We start from the raw sequence: 23,496 nt of genomic DNA, 5'->3' as shown, positions 1-23,496 counted from the left end.
TATTTAGGCGCAAGAGGCAAGTATGAATCGATTAAAAAAATACATAAGCTAAATTCTGAGGTTTAACATGCCAAAAGAACGATATGATTATGAGGCACCCCGTAGTGGGACACTCGGGGTTAATTTTGACCCCCTTGAGTGCATTAATGTGCACCCTATGCACAGTATACGGATACTTTTGCACTCCGCCCCCATCGAGAGAGAGAGAGAGAGAGAAGACAGGAAAGGCAGGGAGGTTAACCAGACGCACGTCCGGTTTGCTACCCTGCAGATCAAGAGAGAAAAAGAGAGAGAGAACAGTTTCGCGCACAGTTGGAGGTTCGCACCGAGTCGTCCCCATCGATATGCAGCCGCCGGAGCCGGGATTCGATCCCGCAGCATGCGTCGGGTTCGCTCGCAAGCGTGTTGCGCCACTGTAAGCACTGTGTTTCGGGATTATGAGCCGAGAAGCAAACTTATCGGCCACAGAATGAAGCAGGAAGGACGCTGAAGATCCTGGGCGCGTGACTGAAAACTTAAGAACTCAAGAAACAAAGTGCAAAAAAAGAGTCTATGTGTGTGAAGTGTAATAAGCCGGTAACTAGTTCGAAGTAGAGAGGGGATTTGGGGGGATTGAATATTATATATATATATATATATATATATATATATATTGTCAGCTAGTAGTGAGGATGAAGAACGCAGCAAGACTAATTGAGGAAACTAGCGTTTCATTGGGCGAAACTGTGCCCTCAAAAACAGGCTACTGTCAAAAAACAACGATAGCGGTGAACTCATTCGGCGATCCTCGAAAATCCAATCTGCCGGTCAAGCGCGTCAGCTTTTATACACGAGTCGTCGAAGGGTCCAGAGTGATCGGTGGAGCCCGCGTAACTTCCAGAAAGTTCTACACAATTCGCGCCGCACATGCAATCAGACTACACAAGCTTTAGTGACAAGAGAACCATAGAGAAAGACATTCAACAAGAGCGGACCCGCCCATAGAGTCCAGTGGCCGAATTGACTGTAGCGCACCAAGCGGATGGAATTAACACCGTCCGGTTTCGGTTTTGAGCCGCGCGCGTTTTCAACGCTAGCCGGAACGTGCTAAAAGGCGCAGCGGTAGCTCAATTTGTAGAGCATCGCACGCGCAATGCTAGGGTTGTGCGATCGTTCACCACCTGCGGCAAGTTTTTTTTTTTTCATTCTACTTCATTTCCATGAATTTATCATTTCTTCAATTCATTTAGTGAGTACAAGTAATTTCCCCTATGTTGTCCTTGCTGTCAATGTTCGTTGGCTTCTGATGATATGCTTAATAAAAGTCGGGCCCCTCGGTTAAGCCCCTTTCGCCTCGTTTATTACAGAACGAGGGTCTGGAATCCGGCAACACTGATGCCTTCAGGTAGCATGTGTGTGTTTTTGACCAGTTGCCTTCACCCAAAAAAAGATCACGTACTCGCGACGCCGGCGGGAGAAAGGATGCTCAACATCCGCCGCCGAGGTCTGTGAGTGGTGGCGCTGGCTAACACTCTCAGGGTTCTAGTAGGAAACATACATACTCAAGAAAGTGGATGGGAAAACGGCGCCGCGATAGCTCAATTGGTAGAGCATCGCACGTGTAATCGAAGAGGTGGGATATTCCCCACCTGGGGCAAGTTGTCTTTTCATCCACTTTCATTGCTATCAAACTATCATTTCTTTAATTCATTTATTAAGTAAAAGTAATCTTCCTTATGTTGTCCTTTGTGTCAATGTTCGTTGGCTTCTCATTATATGCTTTATAAAAATCGGGCCCCACGGTTAGCACTCCAGTGTTGCCACTCTTGGAAATCACTCGCCGCGTCTTCGACAAGCGTGAGTGCCGAAAGAAGGTAGATGTTGCGGGGCCATAGAAAGCGTGACAAACTTGTCTCACTAAGATTCAGTACACGCCAAACTTTATTCACTAAAATTCAGTGCACGGCCGGCTTGCTTTTCTGCTAACTGCGTCACAACCCCAGGCGTGGCGAGCGTGCCTCAAAAATATCTCAAAAAGAAATGAAATGAAATTACAATAATTTTGGGGCTCAGAGAATGCGTCACGTACATGGCCCAGTAAGATTCAGTGCACGCGAAACTTACTGCGGCACATGGCCGAGCTTCTTTTCGATAACTGCGTCAGAAAGCCGGGTGTGGCGAGCGTGCCCAAAAACTACCGAAACAAGTTTTAATAATGTTGGGGCTAATAGAAAGAGTAGCAAACATCTCCCAGCACCAGTGATTAACTCAAATTGACTACGCCAGGATGGCCGAGCTGTTTTTCGCTAACTGCGTCACAAGTCTCGGTTTCATGCCGTAAAAGCAAAAATTGCTTTAAATGCCTCGCAGACTGTTAAACAGAATTTCTCACCTGATATCGTGCTGTGGTGCCGCATCGAAGTGCACAAGGAACGCAAGAACACGCCGAGAGCCCAACAAACACGCCACATCCAAAACAGATGGGTCGCCGAACAGTCGAACTTCACATGTGCAACCGGACTGGCTGGCTTCGGTGGCCTGTCTGGCGCATGACGCATGCATTTGTCGCGCCTGCCGTACCTGGCTTGCCGTTAGCTTGTTGCTAGGTAACGAAAGAAAATAAGTTGGAAACTATAATTCATTCATGCGCAAAACTTTTCATTTTAGCGGGAACGTATAAAAAAAGATGAAATAAAACGTTGTCTATAAATTCGTCTCACGTTGTTTTTTTCCGATGCTCGCATCAAGTGTGGGATTAGCCCTAGCCGTGTCGTGTTTCCTGTTGCCAGTTTGCACTGAGTGCGCCCTCTTGCTGATTTTTTTTTTCTGTATGACAGAACCACCGATAACATTCGCGAAACTTCCCATACATGCGGGCGCGTCTCGCGCTGAGCGATAACATTTCTCAGACGGTGAAAAGCGCTCACCCGTAACAGATAAACAATCCACGTGCCAATACATATTTATATTCCCTGACGAAGAGCGGACTCCGGCCAGAACGTAGGAAATAAAGCATCGTTCTTTTCGTACGTGCGTCGTCAATCTATAAGTGCCTCTTCAACTACGAGACCCGGCAGACTCTCTTTTTAAATGTAGGGGGTGTCGCTGTTAACTTGGACCAGGATTTAAAAAACAACAGCCAAAGAGCTCTAGAGAAATCGTACCGACTGCATAGTGGCCGCAGTCGCCTGTACTTACGGCCAGTAATTTCTTTTTTCATCACGCAGTATTAGTTGTTTCTAATTGGGGATCCTTTTAAGTATTACTTGAATCGCAAACATACTCATTACAATGTTGTAGGGCACCTCAAATTACTTCCTAATCAAACATTTGCTTCGAGCTCAGTTTTGCCTCGCTGGATTTTCTGAGAAAAACAGAAGAACGTGAAGCATCCAAAATACACATCAGATACGCGCGCGCGCGCGCCGCTACTCAAGCGCTCCCAAGCAAATAGCCAGGCTACACGGCTTTACTAGCGGCGGCAGCTCGATACAGGGCTTCACGCAATGTGATGTTAGCGGCATTCATGAGCACACGCCGTTGACGCATTGATAAGCGTATCAGAGCCGTAGTGGGGGCGAGGGGGATTTCGAAGCCGGCAAACCATGACGGTGCACTTCGGACTCTAATTTATCGCACCCATCTTGTTCTGTAGATAGGTGCGCCAGTAACGTATGTTCCTTTTGTTCCCTTTAGCAATAGAAGCAAACCTTGCGCAGGCTATGTCCATATAATGCGTTCTGGTAGATCTGTACGGCCAGCATATGCTGCTGTCGATTACGTAAATCATTTTTGATCGGCGTTTCAATGCGTAGATAATAACGGGATATCTCAACGGTACCAAGCCACGGACCTGCTCTTCAAGAAAACAGTCATGCCCTTGACGATGATCCTGGCTCTGGGGTCGGCGCACGGCGACAAGAGGAAGGCTTCACAAGAACGCGACACAGGATTTCGAGGGTAGTTCAAGAAGCGGAAACCGATGTTTAGGCATTCTGTTGTGCTAACCCTCACGGTAGTGTGCGCGACGCCAGTCCGGAGGCCGGAAACTCAAGGTCCTCAGTGTGGAGGATTTAGAAAAAAAGGTCATATGCATCCGCAACATGTACACCTCCATCTAAAACAGGAATACCGAGATTTCGAAAACAGACTTGGCTTTGTCAATTAGATTTTCCCGAGTATTGAAGAAGAACCTGACCTTCTCGCTCACGTGTTTTGGACAGATGAGGCTAATTTCTCCAAAAAACGCACAAGTTAATCTTCACAAAGCGCGCTACTGGAGTGATGAGAATCCCCACTGGCTGGCTAGAACACGACGCCAATACCGTTGGTCCTTTATTGTGTGGTGCGGTATTTTGGATGGCAAAATCATCGGACCCATCTTTTTTGACAACACACTAACGACGCAACACTACGTCATCGATATCCTCGAGGGCCCCGCGAAATACGCCTGTTGCATTGTTCCGCTTGCGCCCCTTCGGAACATCTGCTTGCAACACGATGGTGCTTCTGCGCGTAGTAGTAGTCAGTTTGGAGCGTGGCCCGACAAGCGTTTTCCTGGACAGTGGATTGGCCGGCATGGACTTGTACCCTGACTTTCAAAGTCGCCGGACATGACACCGCTGCACTTCTTGTGGGGCTGCGTGAAGGATTGCGTGCATAGCAGCGAAACTACCACACCGGATGCATTAAAGGCACAAATAAGCAGAGTCTGCCGCGATATTCCAACGTCGTCGGTCAAAGCTGGAACAGCACATGTGTTGGAAAGGAGCAAGTAGTGAATTGGTTTCAGACGGTGACCTGTTCCAGCACATGCTATAAGTGGCAATGGAAAATAAATGCTCAAAACTGGTGTAGAACGTGACTATTTAACGTACCTTCATGATCACACCGTATCCTTACATAAAAGAAGCTTGCGACAAAGATACAAGTAGGTAAAGAACTGCTTTATTTTGCCTCTTTTCCGGAGTTCAAGAGACAAAAAAGGGTAAGTGGCTAAACCAGTTGCACTTTTGGAAGTTTTTTGCCGGCTGCTGAGACGCCTTACGTGCTTTTGGTTTACTTTTATCTAAATAAGCTCCTAAGCAGCTCTTTACGGTTCTTCTGAGAGCTGCCTTTCTTTTTTCTTTTTTCGTGCTCTTTTGTGCACTGTTTCCTTTTTAACAGTGGATGAATTTTCTTTGTAGCTTGTTTCATGATACGCGAAGGTTAAAGCTATCATGAGTGCCTCATGATCCAGCACAACATTCTTGCGTCCGCAGATGCTGACGCTTATCGCACCACGTTACTTAGGTTGCGAAACCCGTCCAGCCATGCTACATGACAAAGCCTTGTACCATGCGGCGATAAGTGTGTGAAGTGATTTTAGAAAAGGAAACGGAAGAGATGAGTGCAGCGCCGTAACTGTCTCTCACAGGAGGACACCTCAACAGCACTGCACGGGGAAGGGGGGAATGGGAAGAAAAAGATGAAGGAGAGATAAACGAATGCGCGCAGCCATATATCTTTCAAACGTTGCTTGGAGGCGCTTGAGTAGCGGCGTGCGAGCGCGCATCTGTTTCATATGTGGTGTATTTCGCGGGATTTTGCTCTTTCTTGAAAAAAAAAACAACCATCCACACTTCAGCACAAAATAAATGCTTGATTAGGAGGTTGCATAAGGTGCCCGACAACTTCGTAATTGACATGTTTGCGATTCAAGCAACAATTAAAGCGTTCACTAATTAAGAGCAATTAAAAATTTGATAACTATGCTGTAGGTACCATTTCTCTAGAGCTCTTGGAATTTCTTAAAATCTTGGTCCAAGGTAACTGGGACTGAAATGAAAGATACGGGACATCAAAGATGTGCGACCTTGTAATCTTAACGCGTTTCTCTCGCATTTAATGCTAAATCGCCACTGATTTTTTTCCTCCATTGCATTTCTTGCCGACCAAAGAAGTAAAGCTGGAAAAACGTCACTACAACAGCGTTTCTTAGCGTTGAGCACATAAAGCAGTCTATTATGAGTCCCGGGTGTACCAAAGGAAAATGCAAGACGCAGGAACGTGTAGGCATAGTGTGGTTCAGATGAGGTCCGTAAGTATACTATGTAAGGACCAGGCTAACGGCTACTGCGCGCGGGATGTCAAGGCGTATATGTGCGAGTATATAAGCAGGTTAATAAGAAAGCAAAAGTAAGCATTATAAGCGACGGAATATATTCCTGTCTATAGTGCGCCTCCTTTTAGCCTTATTAGTTCTGAAAAAATTCCAGCAATTGCTGTTCTAAGAAAGACTTCCGTTTCTTCTTGTTCCACGCATCGCAAATGAGTGAAAGTGGACCGCATCTTCCTTGTCGCCAATTCGGCAAATAAGTGTTTTTACTGTTTGCTCTCGACTGTGCTATGTTTGCTAGAGCCATTGAAGTGCAAGATATATATATATATATATATATATATATATATATATATATATATATATATATATATATATATATATATATATATATATATATACATATATATATATATATTGATTGATTGATTGATTGATTGATTGATTGATTGATTGATTGATTGATTGATTGATTGATTGATTGATTGATTGATCGATTGATTGGCGAAATAAGGAGATGTCGGTGAACGCTTAGCTTCTTGAACATCCTCGCTTTAGTAAGGTGTTAACGAATGACATATTGTGATGGTCTACATGCTCGCCCACATACGAGATAGATAAGATACCAAATAGAAATTAGATGGGGGGAGGTGCGAGTTAACTGCATCCAAGCGGGACACAGATCAAGGAATTTTGGAATAAATTGTGATGGCACCTTGAACAAAACCGGTGAGCAATTAGCGAGGCAAAATATTTACGAAGGCTAGGTAAATGCAACCCGACAAATCGCGGCGATTGGACTGACTGATGAGGCTCAAGCAGTAAGGTAGGATAAAATAGACTTGTGTCATGCACGGGTCAGTTATGAGAAAGATGTGGAAAGGCCCATGTTCTCACGTTGGCGTATATTTACGAAAGAATGGCACAGTAGATCATTATTGTTTTGCTTTAGGACGCGAGCACTTTCACGGCCAGAATAATACATGTATACACCAACCCTAGCATACCCTTCGATTTACTTAAATATACAGTGCGTCTGTTATCTCATCCTCTCAATGGACCATAAAAAGACAGTCATAACGTTTTCGAAAGTTACAACCAATATTGCTACCGCGCCGAAGCGGAGCGGGGTTTGCGGAGGACTCCCGAAGGGTCGCGCAGTCTAGATGCAAAAATGCACGCTTTCACGCACGAGCGCCGCGACCCGGCAGCCATCGGCTTTCATCGCATCAGACTACATCAGGCGTCACCTCAGCGCCCTCGCTTTGCGCACTAACCAATACATTCTAACCACTACAGTATCTGAGTGTGCGAGGCATGTGTGTTGCCTTGTGCAGATTGAGGCTCGGCCTCAACCGTGGATATGGCTGCACGCATACAGCCTTCTTCAAACGAAATATGCACAACAGGTCTTAATTCACCCGTACTACATATTTCAATAACGTTTACTCGCCTGCAGTGCACATTAAAGCGATGAAAATGAGCACAAACGACCACCTGTCGGTAAGTGAAAGCAGACCTTGTCTTCTGTCAGCCCGTTTCAGACGCCCTGCGAATTTTCTGCCACAATTTAGGCGAAGGTATTCATTATATGGAAAATTTTGCATGTTTGCATCTCATCAAAACGATGCGGGGTGCCATAGCATTATATTTAGCCTTTTCAACGAGCACTATATGTACACTTTACGGTGTACATACCGACGTACGTTTTATTGCCTTCACTGCTGTGAGTTCCATAGTGCAGCGGATGACGACACGCTGTCTCTTGTTTCTCGTTTAGGAGCTTGTCAGTGGAACTAAAAAAACAGTTAATAACTGCGCCAGGTGAATCATATAACCTAAATAAGCCTTTTGCTGCAAGATTCCACAGAACCTTTACATTACACTTTGTTTAGAATGGAAAATATGCGGAGTCATTGTTCCGATACAGTTTTTTTTTACCCCCCCCCCCTCCAACCTGATTTCGCGCAATGTAGCCTACAATCACAGCGTCACTCAGTAACGGGCTGTCAACGTCAGGCGCGTATATCTGCACTTCGCGATCGCGCCCGGCGCACCACGTTGTTCTGCGCCACGAGTGAAAACGAAACGGCCCCGGTCTAAGCGATCACAGTATATCACGTTATTTCAATGATTCGCCGCACAGGCGGAAATAGCGGATATTCAAAATGTCACGCGCTAGCTATCGACTTCCAGAAAAGCGTCCTCCGTCATCCTGCCGAAGGCACGGCAAAAATGAAACTGTTCGATCGACTGCGTCGTTGCACGCATAGCTGCTTGTTTAGCCTTTTTTCTTTCGTGATCCCGCGCCTGTCTGATGCCATGCTGTTTGATGCCATGATGCTAAGCAGTGCCCAAAATTTAAAAAAAATCAGAGTCCGCGTTACCACAATGCGGCCAACTCACTATTGTTCGCTGATAACTTGAGCAGCACAAAGTAAATTTTGCCATGAGCTTAGATAATTAATTCACAATAATCAAATAACCAGCTTTTATAGCACTGATTCAGACGCAAAATATTAAAATTATAAATTGTAGAACCTCATTGAGAAGCATCCAAATATGTTATTTTTTCCGTGGTGTGAGAGCTGCTGTGGTTTTAATTTTTCTGTTGTAAAAATAATCGCGCGAAATTAAAAAAGTATACCATGCGGCTATATACGCCCTATCCAGCAGGCTACGAACGAGAGCGTGCCAATTTCACTCATTCCTGCCTTGTGAGAGCTCGCGGTTTCAGATACGGTGTTAGGCGGCACCGCCTTCGAGATCGGTCAATGTTGTAGCGCAACGGGTTGTAACATTTCTTCTCCAGAGTTAAAGCTGAACTGTCCTCACACCTACGCCGTCACACTATCGTGTCGCACTGCTTCCGTCATGGTCCACGTGATCACATGATGCACACAACTGCTTGCTTCACACAAACATGTTCATCCATCTCGTAACTCTCTCGAAAACCCTAAATGATGCTAGACGGCCAGATACTTGCAAAATTCTTCGCACAAGAACTCTCCCTAGAGCTTGTGGCAACTGCACATTCTTGTTTTCTTTCTTGCGTTGTTCCTTTCTTACTCTGCCATCCTTTCTTTCCCCTATGACCATCTGTGTTGGTGTGAAAACTGGAAGCTTCCCTTCCAAATAACCTCCTTCTTTTACCGATCTTTACTCTCTCTCTCTCTCTCTCTCGGGCACATGTGCTTCCAACTGAGTTCTGTCTCAAGACTGTCCGAGTTCCCTGTGACGTCCTTGTCACACTGCTGCCTTTCTGCTGTAATTCAATACCGTAAACCACACTTTCATATTTTTTTTTTATCCTACCCACGCGCAGACGCTCCAATAGCCTCTGACAAGTATAGTACACACCTCTCTGCCCCCTATACACCCCCTTTTGCCCTGGCAGAAGAAGATTTGCCCATCGCGTGGAGGGTTGTCAGCCGTTTGTCAGCTAGGGTGGGGCAAGTTGTAAAAGTCGCTCCGTTCTTATTTACGGTCGCGTTCCCCGGAGTGCAAAGGGGCATCGTGCGGCATAAACACAGCGAGTGGAAGCTCTGCAGTTAACCATCGCCCTTGCTGGAGGGAAATGTGTCCGCGCTCTTCTGGAAATAAGTTTGAACGCTGCTCGCCACAGGGCGTCGGCTGCTGCTCAGTCCACCTGAGCGCCGCAATCCCCAAAGCCCATGGCACCACGCTCTCTCAGGCGAGCCTATGCCGCTCGATACCATATTATACGGTACGCTCCGCCAGCGTGCCGCACTATTCCTCGATGGTGCTTTCATATAATACGAATGTTGGTTCTGCTCTGCCGCATTCTCTTCTTAGCGACTGCGCTTTCTTTTCTATCTTCTTACTCAGACAGACTTTCCATTTCCTTCGAATCTGCACGTCCTCGTGAATGTCTGTGTCCTCGAGTAACAAAAAAAAAAAAAGAAAGCGGGTGAAAGGAATTGCAGAGACTGCTCTTCATTTTTCTTCACGAAGCCGGAGAGGTGTCAGACGTATCATAGCATTTGTATAATTTATGCTTATTTGGGCATTCGTTCGTGTTAACAATATTGTCTGCCGCCTACTCTCTCGAGTCCCCAGCTTGCATCTATCAGGTTATCGAATGCTGTTTGATTTTCTTACTCTTGTCCAGAGCAGCACACTCGTCTACCATAGGTAATTATGTAGATACGCAGGCAAGAATATCACTAATTATGGTAGCATTACCCTGCGAGTAGCCCAAATGCAACGACGGTAACAGTGTAACATTTGCGTACCAGCTCGTACGCTTCATTTCAAACCATATTTACAAAGACAGGGAGCACAAAATGAACGAAATTTTTCTCGGAGAGAGCCTCACCAAATCGACACTTTAACGGTCCAGTCTGAAGTTTTTTGTGCGCAGAACGCTGCACGGCACGTCGTAATTTAGGGCTGCCGCAAGAATACGGCCTAAGTCAAGCAACAGGGAAATTTAGCTTATTCTGCGTCCTTCCAAGCTCTCCAAAGACTTGCAACAGCCTGAGTGCTTGTGGTACCCCCTCCCCTACACAACTTTTGCTTTCCATTTGAAGCCAACGAAAACACAAGCACTAGTGTTTGGCAGACGAGCTTTTTCACATTTGCCTGCGCACGTCGCTTCATTTAAAATAGAGTAAGTCGATCCTCCAGCAGAGTGCTTTTTCAGCCAACGCTCCCATATACTCTGCTGCTTTGGAGTTGCGAGGGCCCAGAGGACAGAAACAATCGTCGGCCGATAATGCTTAACATGGAACGGCTTTCGGGAGTCAGATGTTTGTAAACACGCTTAAAAGTTCTTTGATAGAAGGATAACAACGTTCAATGTCATGGTGTTATTTGTTCGTGCTTGCACATATTTCGTTTGAAATTGAATAAAGAAAGTGATTGCATCTGGCCTTTCAGAAGGTTTCCGAAACTTTCTTAATGAGACTGCCATGCTTTATTATACCTTCCTTATTTTTTTGGATTTCAAAATTTATGTGCTTGTTTATGAACGTAGAAAGCGAGCTATTAGTTGTTGAATTGTTCAGGACAACTGGAGAAACTAATCCATTCGTGATATTCTGACTGAATTGTACAGAACCAACGACCTAGCACTAGAAAAGAATGATATATATATATATATATATATATATATATATATATATATATATATATATATATATATACGTATAAATTTCTTTTTGTAACTTCTGAAGCATATTTGCTGGAAGATCGTGCTGGGACAAAACACAGGACACACACGAAATAGTCGTGACTCTCTTCCGAAGGTTTAAATCCAACTAGTCATTCTATTTTATCGTTACAATTATGAGATTTCAGTCCTGCAACTTCATCCCGTGACTACATTTACAGTGTCGCTACCGCACAATATAAAAAAAAGAATGCACCGCCAAGTGCTCCACCTTTTTTGTTTCATCAATTTATTAAAATTGTTTTCGCAATAAAGTAAAATAATTCACAATTATGGTTTTTCGTTACCTTAAGCTCGACCACTGTTTTTTTGACTCTATGCATATTTCTTGAGTTTACTTAATTTCTTAGATACTTGCAACAATCCTTTTTACCTCGTCTCAGTAAAACTCATTGTACATTGATTGTCACTGTATAAATAGTGTTCTCAATTTCACAACTGAGCGCACCTACAAGTTCTTCCTACGAGAAACAAGTGACAACTGAAATGACGCACCTACGTCCACTGCCTTCACTTGGTATTTTGCCTGTATGACGTCATGAATGCATGATATATTTCCCGAAGCTAGTTTTATGTGTTGTATTATTACAAGAGCTCCTCCCCACACGTTTGCGCCATCCTCCCTCTTGTTAAGCCATGCATTGTGCGTATGTGAGTATTATTTAAAAAATTACCACACACAGGCCAGGAGAAGTATCGATGTGAACCTTCGCAAAACTCGAGGAGGCATTTATGCACATAAAGGTGAGTAACCTAAGCATATATCTCCACTAATTAGCTACTAATATAACAATAACTCTTTACGGCTCTACATGCACACCCATACAGGCGGACATAAATAACAAAATCGCTAATGAAATAGTCATATACAAGACCGATCGCATGCCTAATGAAGCATTTGCGATTGGACCTGTGCTACAAAGCTGAATAAAAATTTGTTGACTAAAAATAAAAATATGTTTGTCAGAGGTAGCTGCGTAAGCGTCCCTCAGCATATCATGTTATGTAATAACACACACACACGCACATCGTGCGCATACAACGTGCTTCGAAACAAGTGCAAGACAAGAGCTCCACTGCCGCATGGCGCGTTTCTTAGCGTTCACACGCACCGGCGCGGGATGCATCTCGGAGGCCATGCGCAGGCTTCGCAGCGGCGCAGCTTCAAAGGAAGAGCGAAAGACTAGTCCCGCTGTCGTATACTCCTCATACATAACTCATTGCGACGGTGGCAATGCGTTGTGTCGTATATTGATTCAACGCTAAACGCATTACCATGGAGACTGATCGTTACATGGATTCTGCCACTTTTTTTGTTGTTGTTGTTACGCAGAACGCGATTATGTGCCTAGTAGCGTCTAGAGACAACGAGTGTCTCAAGTTTGCCGCATTTGTCGTGAAAATGTAATGCGCAGTTGCTAATAATGCACCGTCCAACTGCCATTGTGTCGTGATCATGTCCCACAGTGTCTCTACAGTGTCTCTAGTGTCATTTTCTGCAATACCCTTTTTCTAAACAGTAAACGCTCAGTAATTGACTGACCACCAAGTGTGGTAGTGTCAAAGAAAGCTACCGCGTCAGCAGATGCGAAGGGTTCCTGTAAAACGAGTTGGAAGGCATACCACTGGTTTTTTGTTCTCGGTTGCAGTATGTCGTTATGTAGGGATTCGCTTATCAGTCTTTTCACAATCTCTTACATCAGGCCTGTTTTTCAAGTGGCTGGATAACTGTTTTCCAAGAATGCGGGGCTTGAACAGTAAATGTTATCATGACAGACGTTCCTATCAAAAGTTAACGCGTGCAATCCACGCTGTATAAACATCACAACGCTCAATATAGAATTGAGAATTCCTACCGTGTTGAGCAGCTCTACGATATTCGTGAAGTTACGAGAAAGATACAAGATATGTGGCAAGACTGAATATTCAAATAACCAAAAATGGTTGCCCCTTGAAGGGGATGAACAACACTGAAAGGATTATGTTGGGGATATGCATGCGATCGCCACAGGCTCAGAAAACCTCTAGCTTTCTCTGTTTCTTTTTCTATACTTCTGATCATCTTCTCAGCCCTCTCTTTCCCTTCTACCGAATTCTTTCATGTCAATAAGTAAACGAATATGCGTTGGTTAAGCACACAGTCTCATCATACAAACAGCCTTCTCTTTCAAATATTTGCAAGAACCGAACATAAACGTGCATATTAGTGAGAGCGCCTAATAGTGTTTAGTTAAATCCATAATTCCAGTCTTAAATTACCTACCAATGTTGTTCCAAACGACGGTGTAAATACTTTGCGGGTGATATACCAACGACCATCACTAGTAGACGAGAAATTGCATCGACAGGAAAGGTTGTAAGGTCGGAGCGTAATTTCTGTCTATCGAAATTTGAGTCCTAAACTATGGGCAATGATATTCACGCTTCCACCATACAACTATGAATATTGCAAGAAACATCGAAACAGGCTGCCGAAAAGACGCAGTGAGGTTATGCAGAGCCTACTGGGAATACCTTGTGTGCCTAATAATGAGCGCACTACTATTCGTGTGGCTGTATTAGAGAAGCCACATTTACCAATGTTGCAACATTCTTTAGCAAACTGCACGAGCACCACTGGCCGCGACGGTGTTCCCACAGTTACTAAAGGCTCACGCTTAAATTACCTCTTCCAGAACTCCAGCGCTAGTTAAACATTAATTTCGAACATCATGGTGAGCTCTTATAGCTCAGCTCTCAGCAGACACCGTGCTTTATGCCGTTGTTTCACGTAACTAGAACGAAATATTAAAAATAGAATGGCTAAAGAAAAAAAGCACTGAAACCAACGGCTCGCGGCGGCCGCATTTCGATGGGGCCGAAATCGAAGAAGGCCCCTCTACCGTGCATTGGAGGCACAATAAATACCCTCAGGTGGCCAAACTTAATCCGGAGTCCCCCACTACGGCGTGCTTCATCAAATCGCGGTTTCGGCATGTAATACACCGGAATTATATTCAATTCGAAACCAACGGCATAGTGGTCGTAGTCTTCTCGAGTTACTCATTCTTTTTTGAAGAATGAATAGCATTAAAATTTAAATATTCATCTTATGGATTAAGTCCTATATGAAAAGTTTTGGAACGTGCTCAGAAACACCCAATTAGGTTGTTTGCATGTCGTTATACTTACTGTGAGTCCTTTTTCCGACCTCTGAGGAAAGCCTGCAAAAATTTCACCGACGAATACGATACTTCCTAATGCGAAATTTTAGAGTAGCTCTATGCGTGTTTTTATTTCGCAACATATTCGCTGGGGCGGACAATCTGTCTCGTGCTGCGCGTTCCAAACGGGCCGAATTGTGGCGCATCTGCCTCGGTAATCGGCAGATCGCGAGAGGCAGCGCGTGAATGACGCGTCGGTGCGATTCACAGTACGTGGGCTATGCTGCCAGTAGGGGTCTCTCGTGCTCACCGCAAAAATCGGAGTTATTCGTCTACAACCCAAAGACGCTCCGGTGCAAGCGTAGCTGGGAATTTGACATTAAAATAGAGGGGAAACCAGTCCCAAAGGTAAACCAAATCAGAATCATAGGACTTTTCATACAGGAAAACGGATATAATGATGGGACAATAAAAAATCTAGAGGGATTTGCCACGCAAGCACTTGGCATATTTAGAAGGGTTGCGCTGAAAGGACAAGGCCTGAAGGAAAGAAGCTTGCTTAAACTTACCCAAGGATACGTAATAAGCCGCGTGTGCTATGCCACGCCTTTCTTAAACATCAGGTCAGAGGAGAGGAGGAAACTCGACTCGCTCATTCGACGGTGCATAAAGAGGGCCTTAGGCTTACCAATTACCACCTCCACAGAGAAGCTCCTCTCTATGGGAGTGCACAATACCTGGGACGAAATAGCGGAGGCTGTCAGAATTTTGCTGCTTGAAAGATTAAGCCGAACGACCACGGGCAGAGCTATCCTCGAAATGGTAGGCCTGCAAACAGATAGGGGACTACGAGGCAAGACAAACATCCCGCTGGACTGCCGAGAAAATATAATCATTCCCCCCCTCCCTCGTAACATGCATCCCATATTCAACATGGAGAGGAGGGAAAAGAGAGCAGAAGCACTAATCAAACGCTTTGATTCAATGGACAGCAAGTCGGTTGCGTACGTGGACGCGGCAAGTGGCAAGTTGGGTGCAGCGGTCGCCTCGGTGGTCGACGGCCGAGGTGCCCCCGTATCGGCCGCCACCATTAGAAGCCGCAACTCGGAAACGGCTGAAGAAGTTGCGATAGCGCTCGCTTGCGTGGGAACGGAAGCAAATTTCATAATTAGCGATAGCAAAACGGCCATCTGGAATTTTGGAAAGGGTAGGATCTCGCCGGAAGCGGCAAGGGTTCTGGCCAGTAGACGGCTGAACAGAAAAATTAGCCTAATTTGGACCCCTGCACACACGTCCGTTCCTGGCAACGAGGCGGCCCACGAGTTAGCCCGAGCTCTCTACTTCCGGGTGGCTGTGGAACCGCCCGACTGCCGGAACATGGACGAGCGTCTGCAAAATTATACGGAGATTGTCGAAAATTATCGGCTACGCAGGAGACTGGTGCTACCACCAGATAAAAGTCTAAACAATAGAGAGGCAGTCGCATGGCGGCGCCTGCAAGCTGGGAACTTCGTAAACCCGGTCTGGGCATACCATGTTATGCATGATAGAGAAAACGATGAGTGCAAACACTGTTGGGCGATTGGGACCCTCGATCACATAATCTGCGAATGCGCTAGCTCACCAGGGGCTAAAGCAAACATAAATTGTAGAGAGGCCTGGGAAGCCCTGCTGCGGAGCGAGGACCCTACTCCACAGCAACAAGCCATCCGCCTGGCGGAAGAAGCCGCGAAGAGTCAAGACCTCTTTGTTTGCTTCTAATCGTGGAGGTTCCGGCCCCCGTCCCCAAGGCCTGTGTGCCGGGGACGGGGAGTAGGGGCCTCCTTATCCGGCGGTACAATAAAGTTGCTATCATCATCATCATCATCAGTAGCCGCCGCAGACAGACCTCAGCTCATGCAGCGCTTCGTTGCAATACCGACGATGCATGCTATTCTGGCGCCATATGGTAGCCATCATCGCCGCACAGTCCGTCTTTTGCTGTAACACGATTTTATGATCCCGCTTTCGTTCCACCGATGCCGAGAGCGGCCCTTCGTCGCAGGAAAGTCGGGCAACCAGTGTCAGGGGTGACAACACCCAAGGGAGCGTCAACTTGAGCCTTACTTGTAGACGTGCGCCATCGCCCCTTGCAGGAGCAGTGATCGCCATAACACGCGCTGGTACCACGGACTGGCCTCAGCAGAAGACGTCGCGGACGAGCGTAGCCCTCTCCACCTCGCGGCAGCCTGGACCTCCTCGTAAGCGCAGATGAGACCGCCCACGCGGCTGGTAATGGCGTGGCCGCCGGCAACTCAGCGCAGCCTTTCTTTCATCTGCCGCTGCACCCACGTTCGCTTTCTTTCCTCGCTGCGCTTGTTCGCTCGGTTACGCCGACGCCGCCGACGCTCGCCGCAGGAACGGAGTATTGAGAGCTGCGATCTAATATGAAAAAATAATGTCACCTCACGCTTGTGCGTGCAGTGCACATCACTCTCATTCGTGTTTTTTTTTTAAATGACGAAGCCCGCATGTCAGTGGGTAGCCAATGAGTGTGTTTGCATCCTTGTTTAGCTCCAGCCTATCTTTTATCATTTAGGACCGTCGCCGATTTCAATCTTTGCAACGATGGTTCTGGCGTATAAGCTGGACGCCGTGACCGATTTCTTTATTATTTTTCGATGAGTGTGGGCACATAGTTGTTTATTAAAACACGACTGACAGCGCTGCAATCCAGACACGCGTCAGAACAGGAGATGTTTCTCAATATTCAATGCAAAACAGTGCCAAAGCTCGAAGATAGGTTAGAACAAATTAAAGCTTAATTTACCGTTTTTGTTTAGCTGACATAATTAAACGCAACTAACAAGGCCAAATTCGGGTCGAAGTGGGCAGCCATGGAGCAACATGTTGTTATGCTCGCCAGGCTAGCCAATCAAGACAAAGGTTTCTGCGCTTGCGTAAGCCTCAAGAGCCCTCCATGGCGTCCTGCGAGCACGCACTTTGGACGGAGCATTTTATAACATAAACCATGGCTTTACGCATGCTATGTTACTGAAACTGCCTACAATCGGATTTTAACGAGTGCGTATAGACCCTTCGAACGCGCACTTAGCGCTTTCCAAGCATTGGTTTGCAAAGTGCAATGTTCGGGCATTTCTGTGCGAAGTTTCTCAAGTGAACTTTCTCTGACATGTCTTACGAACTCCAACCTAACTATATGACCTTGCGTAAATTTCTACCCCACGTAAGCGTGCGCAGCAAAGCCGAGCAAAGGAGAGTAAGGATGACGATGTCACTGGGCCACTCGCTTATTCCCGAGTTTCAGGCATGCCCTGTGCGGTACAGAAAGAACCATGTGCCTCCGCGCAACAAATTTCCCCAAATGGACCTAAATTGCAGGTTTCCGGGGACAGGGAAGTACACTTGCGGTATAACTCGAACGAGGCGTGGTCGGCAATGTCTGGATGTAACTCCCGCCGTGGTTATTATTCCCTTTCTTTGCAGCTTCAGTCGTACTTACATTTCTTTTGAATAAAGTCGCACCGAGTCCCCACGAGCAAAAAAATAAAAGGTTTACTTATGTTGCATGCGAGTTTTATGAAGACGAACAAAAAATTATGAATAAAGCTATTGAGTCTTCGTTGTGCTAAACAAGAGAAGCTGTATATGTGCTTCTGCACAGGCATTCGGCCCACGGGCTGTAATTTCGAGGTATTTCAAAAGGCGAGATATCCTATAGGCATGAAAAATCATCTCGAAGGAGTAAACGTGGTAGCGCAAGAAGGAGCAATAGTGTAGGGATTCAGCACCTGCTCCACTTGGAACGAGGCAATTTTGGCCCATTCGCCGAAATTTATGCGCGACGCACACGGTTGAGAGCGTGATTCCGACGAGAACATTAGTATGCAGCAGACCACGGCTCGCCGTACCTGGCACTTGAAGGACGTTTCTTTAGAGCAGCTTCTTTTAAGCAAGAAAATCTGCATTATGGCAGATGCACGGGTGCACCTCTTCACACTGGGAATTCCGCACATTAGCATTTGAGAGGCAGAGCAAACGTGTCTCCTCTGTTAGAATTTCTTTCCTGTCATTCTGCATTTAGGACCGACTTTAAACGGAATTAGACGTGTTTATTTTTTTTTTTATTCGGTGCACGGTTGGGCGAAAGCTTAGGCCCGAAACCGAACATTATCTCACTTCTCCGTGTGTTGTCAACACTTACTTCACCACAGCGCTCTCGAGGAGTACGCAGTTGCGCGAGACCTCTAAAACTCCAGTTTTAAAGCGGCCACGTCAGAAATGCGAAATGTCAAAAGGAGGAGCGCAGCCCAAGGCAACTCGTCGGAAAACCAAAATTAGGTGAACTAGAAACGAGGACAAGAGTTAACGACGTTGAGTTTTCTTTCTTTTTTTTTCTTGGCCTGATAATGCCGTTGTATTTTTATTCTCGGCGAGTAGAAAGCGGTTCGGTACCTTTATAGTTCGCAGTTCCTTTTTCTTTAGGACTCCCACTAAGCGCGTCAACTTCGTGAAGCGCTTCTGCTTACATCGTCACCGTTGGGAGCGAGGGAAAGTAAAGGAGCGCAGCAAGTGCTATCTTGGGAAAAATGTCCACGCACGGCAGCCCTTTGTTAAAAATCTGGCGCCGTGGGCTACATGTGTCGGCGTTAGGCACCTTTTTCCAGACGCGTCCTAAAGATAGCGTATAATTCCGAAAAGGACTTAGGATTTAAAAAAAAAATCAAGCAGCGCATAAAAGTTGCATAAATGTTCGTCATTACAAGAAGCAATATTGAGTGCGAGCTCATTGCATTATATTTTACAACATTAAAAAGACTGCGATAATAAAAGAATCCTGAAAAAAGAATTCGCACTATTTCGTACGCGCGCCGTGAGGACGATACTCTGACGGGAAGGGAGAAGGTTAGCAGAGCCTGTTAATTCTACTGCACATGGCTTGGTCGCCAAGTGGCTTCCGGTGCCTTATCATCGGGAGTGTTCGGTGCAGGGATTTTATGCCTCTGCATAGGTTAGGCAGAATGAAGGCTCTTTCATAGTCACGAGTCCAGTGCGGCGCAGAGAGTGCATACATTGTGACAAACACTAATCTTTGCAGCATGGATTAGAGAGGTGGCGAACTCGTAAATTAGGCACAGCGTACACTCTTGCATGAAGGCGTCTGCGACAAGACGCCCTGTTAGCGCCAATAAAGTTTCTCGTGATGAGAAATGTATGCAAATTGATGGCGGGATGCGAAAACGCTGGTGTGCCGTACTTGGAGTGCGTGTTATAGAACCCACGCGATCAAAATTGTTCCGCTTTCCTCCACCACGGCGTCCTGCGTAACGCATTGTGCAGTTTCAGGGCGTTGCACCCCATGGTTTCCACAACATTTGTTGAGTAGGTTATGCCACTGAAGCCACAAAAGAAATCTAAGAAAGAAAGAAAGGCTGAATTAGGTTAGCATCATGGGTAATATGGTATGCAGTTTACTGTCCAGCACTGGCGACTAAAGAAGATAAAGGTACACAGTGCAAGGCTTCTACGGGAATCATACCATAGGCATGAAATAGAAGCAACACTGTAACCCTTCCGCAGGCCAGCTGTTTGAAGGGAGCCGCATCTGCTATGCTTATTACTAGTGCCGCCTTTATGCTGATGCATATGCTTTGTTCTATAAAAAATGCTTGCTTGTAGACTGGCCATTTCGTTTAGCGTTGACGACACTGTGCAGTGTATACTCAGTAAACGAATTGTAATTAGGGCGGTCGTTGGGGCTTATTTGTTCAAAGGGACACAGATAACATCCTTTATTGATCGCAGCGCGGATATGACTTGTCGATCTGCGACAGACGCCTCATCAGCGATAGTCTCCTCGCAGTAGCGTTGGGATAGCAGGTATCACGGCAAGAGTAGAAGTGTGCATAATAGCAGTCGTAATAAGTCCGGAAGACTGTCTGTGTCGATGCGACGCATTCGACGACGTAAAATTTCAGGTGATTCTATGTAAGTGCAATGCTGCCTGCCCATTTGTTTAAGTGCGGTTATCTTGTTATATTGCGTAGCATTCGTTGGCTCATCTCAATACTAAGGGTTGAGAAGGTACATGGTTCGCATCGTTTTTCTTCTCTTCAAATAATAAAAAACAATAATTCAGGTGTCTGAGGTTGTGAGCGAAAAGCTCGCACATTGTATATCCATGTCATATATGACTGGCTATGGTGCCTTGTTCCTCAGGCATCAGACATCTAATTTTGATGTTGCCCAGGTGCATTATATTGCGGAGAGTGCCCTGCATTTTATGCCGATGACAGGACCCAGGGTGTTTGTTCTCTTTCGTGTGAAGCCACGCATTCTTAATTTCATTACCCTCAATAATATTCAAGGACAAAGGTAGAGATCACCTAGGACACAAATTGTGCAGTAAGCATTTATGCATGGGCTTCATGAAATGCACTCGACGTGGGAGATGAGGTATGAAATGATCTTTGAGCCTCGCGACACAATGTAAACTTGAATTGTCATTCGGGTAACGGTCACCTTAGACAAAATGAAATTCGATGTCCTCGTGGTTACAAGAAAGGTTTCACGGTTTCACGAGGGGGCCACCACAAGGTATTTCAGCAAGGCAAGGCCACTAAAGATTTCAAAGTTATCACTACAAGAAACAAAACTCTGCCCCTCACACCTCTAATGCATGTATATTTCCCACAAAAAATGAATAAACAGTTTTGGAGTCTCTAAACCGCAACAACCCAAAAGGATAGACTTAATAGTTTTAGTTCAGAGAATATACATAAACTGTAAGACAAAACAAAAACCATACTACAAATCAGCATGGTCTACAAGGAGCGAATTGATCGTACACTAATTGCGGCAATTCGCCTTTACAAAGGCCGTAGAACTCGTTAGAACACATCGGGGCTCACCACGCCGTTCCTGCGATGCCTAAGAGTAACAAAATTACATCAGTCGTCAAAAGCTGGCAGAGAAAAGAATCTTCGACAACCTTACTAATGTTTTGCGAAAATGTAAAGCGCGTACTGAAAAAGCTATGCGAAATAGAACTGGAATTCGGACTAGAAGTACCGTAGAGTTAACTGGAGTCGTACTAAAAAGGGTGGGGCCAACGTGCTTCTCGCTATTCTATTTGACCTAACTATAAATGCGAAACGTGCGCTAGAAATAAAAGCAATAAAGAAACAAAACTACCAACCAAAAAAACGCTTTCGCAAAAACAAACACTTACATGCACCTCAAAGTGAAAAAAATTCACCTACGATTACAATACTCCCCAATACGAAATTTGAGCGCAGCTTTATACGTGTCTTCATTTCGCGATATACTGAGGCAAATAATTTGGGAAAGACATGTAGCAGAGTCAGCGATCGCCCAGAATGTGATCTGCGGCTCAACCGAGTCGGCTTTTACACATGACTCGTAAGATGTTTCAGTCTAATCGCTGGTGCCGGGTGGCTTCCAGAATGTACTACACAATTCGCGTAGCGCATAAAAACAGATTATAAAATAATCACGAGCCATAACAATCGAAACAAGCGCGAGCGAGAGTTAACGCGAGTAGGCGATTTTACGAAACGAGCAGTCCGGCTGAGACCACATACGAGTACGGATCGAGCCGTCGGGCGGGTCCGCATGACAACAGTTTCCCGCGCGCACGTCACCGAAGGGGACGCTCTCATTGGTCTCGTCGGTTCGCAGCTGGCGTCTTTCATTTCCTGCTGCGCATTAGCGCTTTTATCTTGACGCTAGACCATTGTCACTCGAAACGATTTTCACATTTCGCCGACGGAAGACATTGCAGCTGAAGGCGATGAAGGGACTACTTCGGTTTTCGAAAGAAACGGGATTGGACATGTGGCTGTGACAATGCTATCACGTACCACGCATGAGTGATGTACTCTAATTGACGAGGTGTGTGCTATGCTATGTGCTCTCTCTCTCTCTCCCTTCCCCATCTTTCATCCCCCCATCCCGCTCCCTTGTGTAGGGTAGCAAACCGGTTGAGCTAAACTGGTTAACCTCCCAGCCATTCCTTCTCAACTTTTTCCCTCCTTCCTTCCTTCATCTTTCGCTGTGCTTGCTAGCTCGGTTACGCCGCCTACGCTCGCCGCATGAACGGGCGCCTAAGAACTGCGCTCTAAAAAGAAAAATACTGTTCTTCGATGTTGTCGTCAAGTGGAACGCGAAAATCAAGCACTCATTTTGATTCTCCTGAGGAACCTGACTAACCTATCTCACGTTTCCCAAAGTGCCTTTTCTATGGATTCCTTTTGCAGAAAGATAAGTGAAAGATAAACAAGTCTCCTAGATCTGCGGCTGTAAATTCTCGTCGGTGCTATCAAAAGGCTTAGCGTTCTTTAACTGGTTATTTTTGAAGGTAAAGAACAGAATTCCTGGAATACACAGAAACATGACTGCGCCAGTCATGCGTTAGCAGGAAGCATATTTGTTCCTCAAATAGATATTGATTTTTTTTAATGCTCATATCCCTTGTCGGACTTTATAAAACAAGGGGCGTCATTCTTCTTTCTCTCTTTTTCTGAGTTGCATGTGTTAAATAAGCAAAATTGACAGCACAAAGTTGTTGAAGCAGCGGATGTCCGCTGTCTCGAAAACTTTGCTCTCATGCACAGAACAAAAATGAATATCTCGTTATTTTGCCCTCGTTCTCAATTTTTATTTAATATTTGATTTCATTTCAGGGTGGTGACAGCAATCGGGGTTATTTTTTGCACAGTATAGTGAACCAAGGCAGACATAACCAGATAAACTACGAGGAGTTGTTGTTAATCTTTAATGTATTTCTGTGCTTATGACACGGACAAAGTCAACTACCTTGCCTTACCACGTAAGTGTTGTCTAGAGAAGGCGTCTTTCGTGCTGCCTCTCTATTTACTTCTTCTGTATTTTTTTTTTATTCGCCGTTGGTTGAGGAACTTATATAGTTTCTTTAGCTGGGCTCCTTCGTACGGCACTTAGTTAGTGAAAGAAAGAAAATAAGCTTTGGGGTTTCACGTGCCAAAACAACGATCTGATTATGAGACATGCCATATTCGGGGACTCTGGAAATGTGAACAACC

The sequence above is a fragment of the Dermacentor andersoni genome, chromosome 3 (genome assembly GCF_023375885.2).
Source record: "Dermacentor andersoni chromosome 3, qqDerAnde1_hic_scaffold, whole genome shotgun sequence".
NCBI classification, from domain to species: Eukaryota; Metazoa; Arthropoda; class Arachnida; order Ixodida; family Ixodidae; genus Dermacentor; species Dermacentor andersoni.
This window is presented reverse-complemented; position numbering follows the sequence as displayed.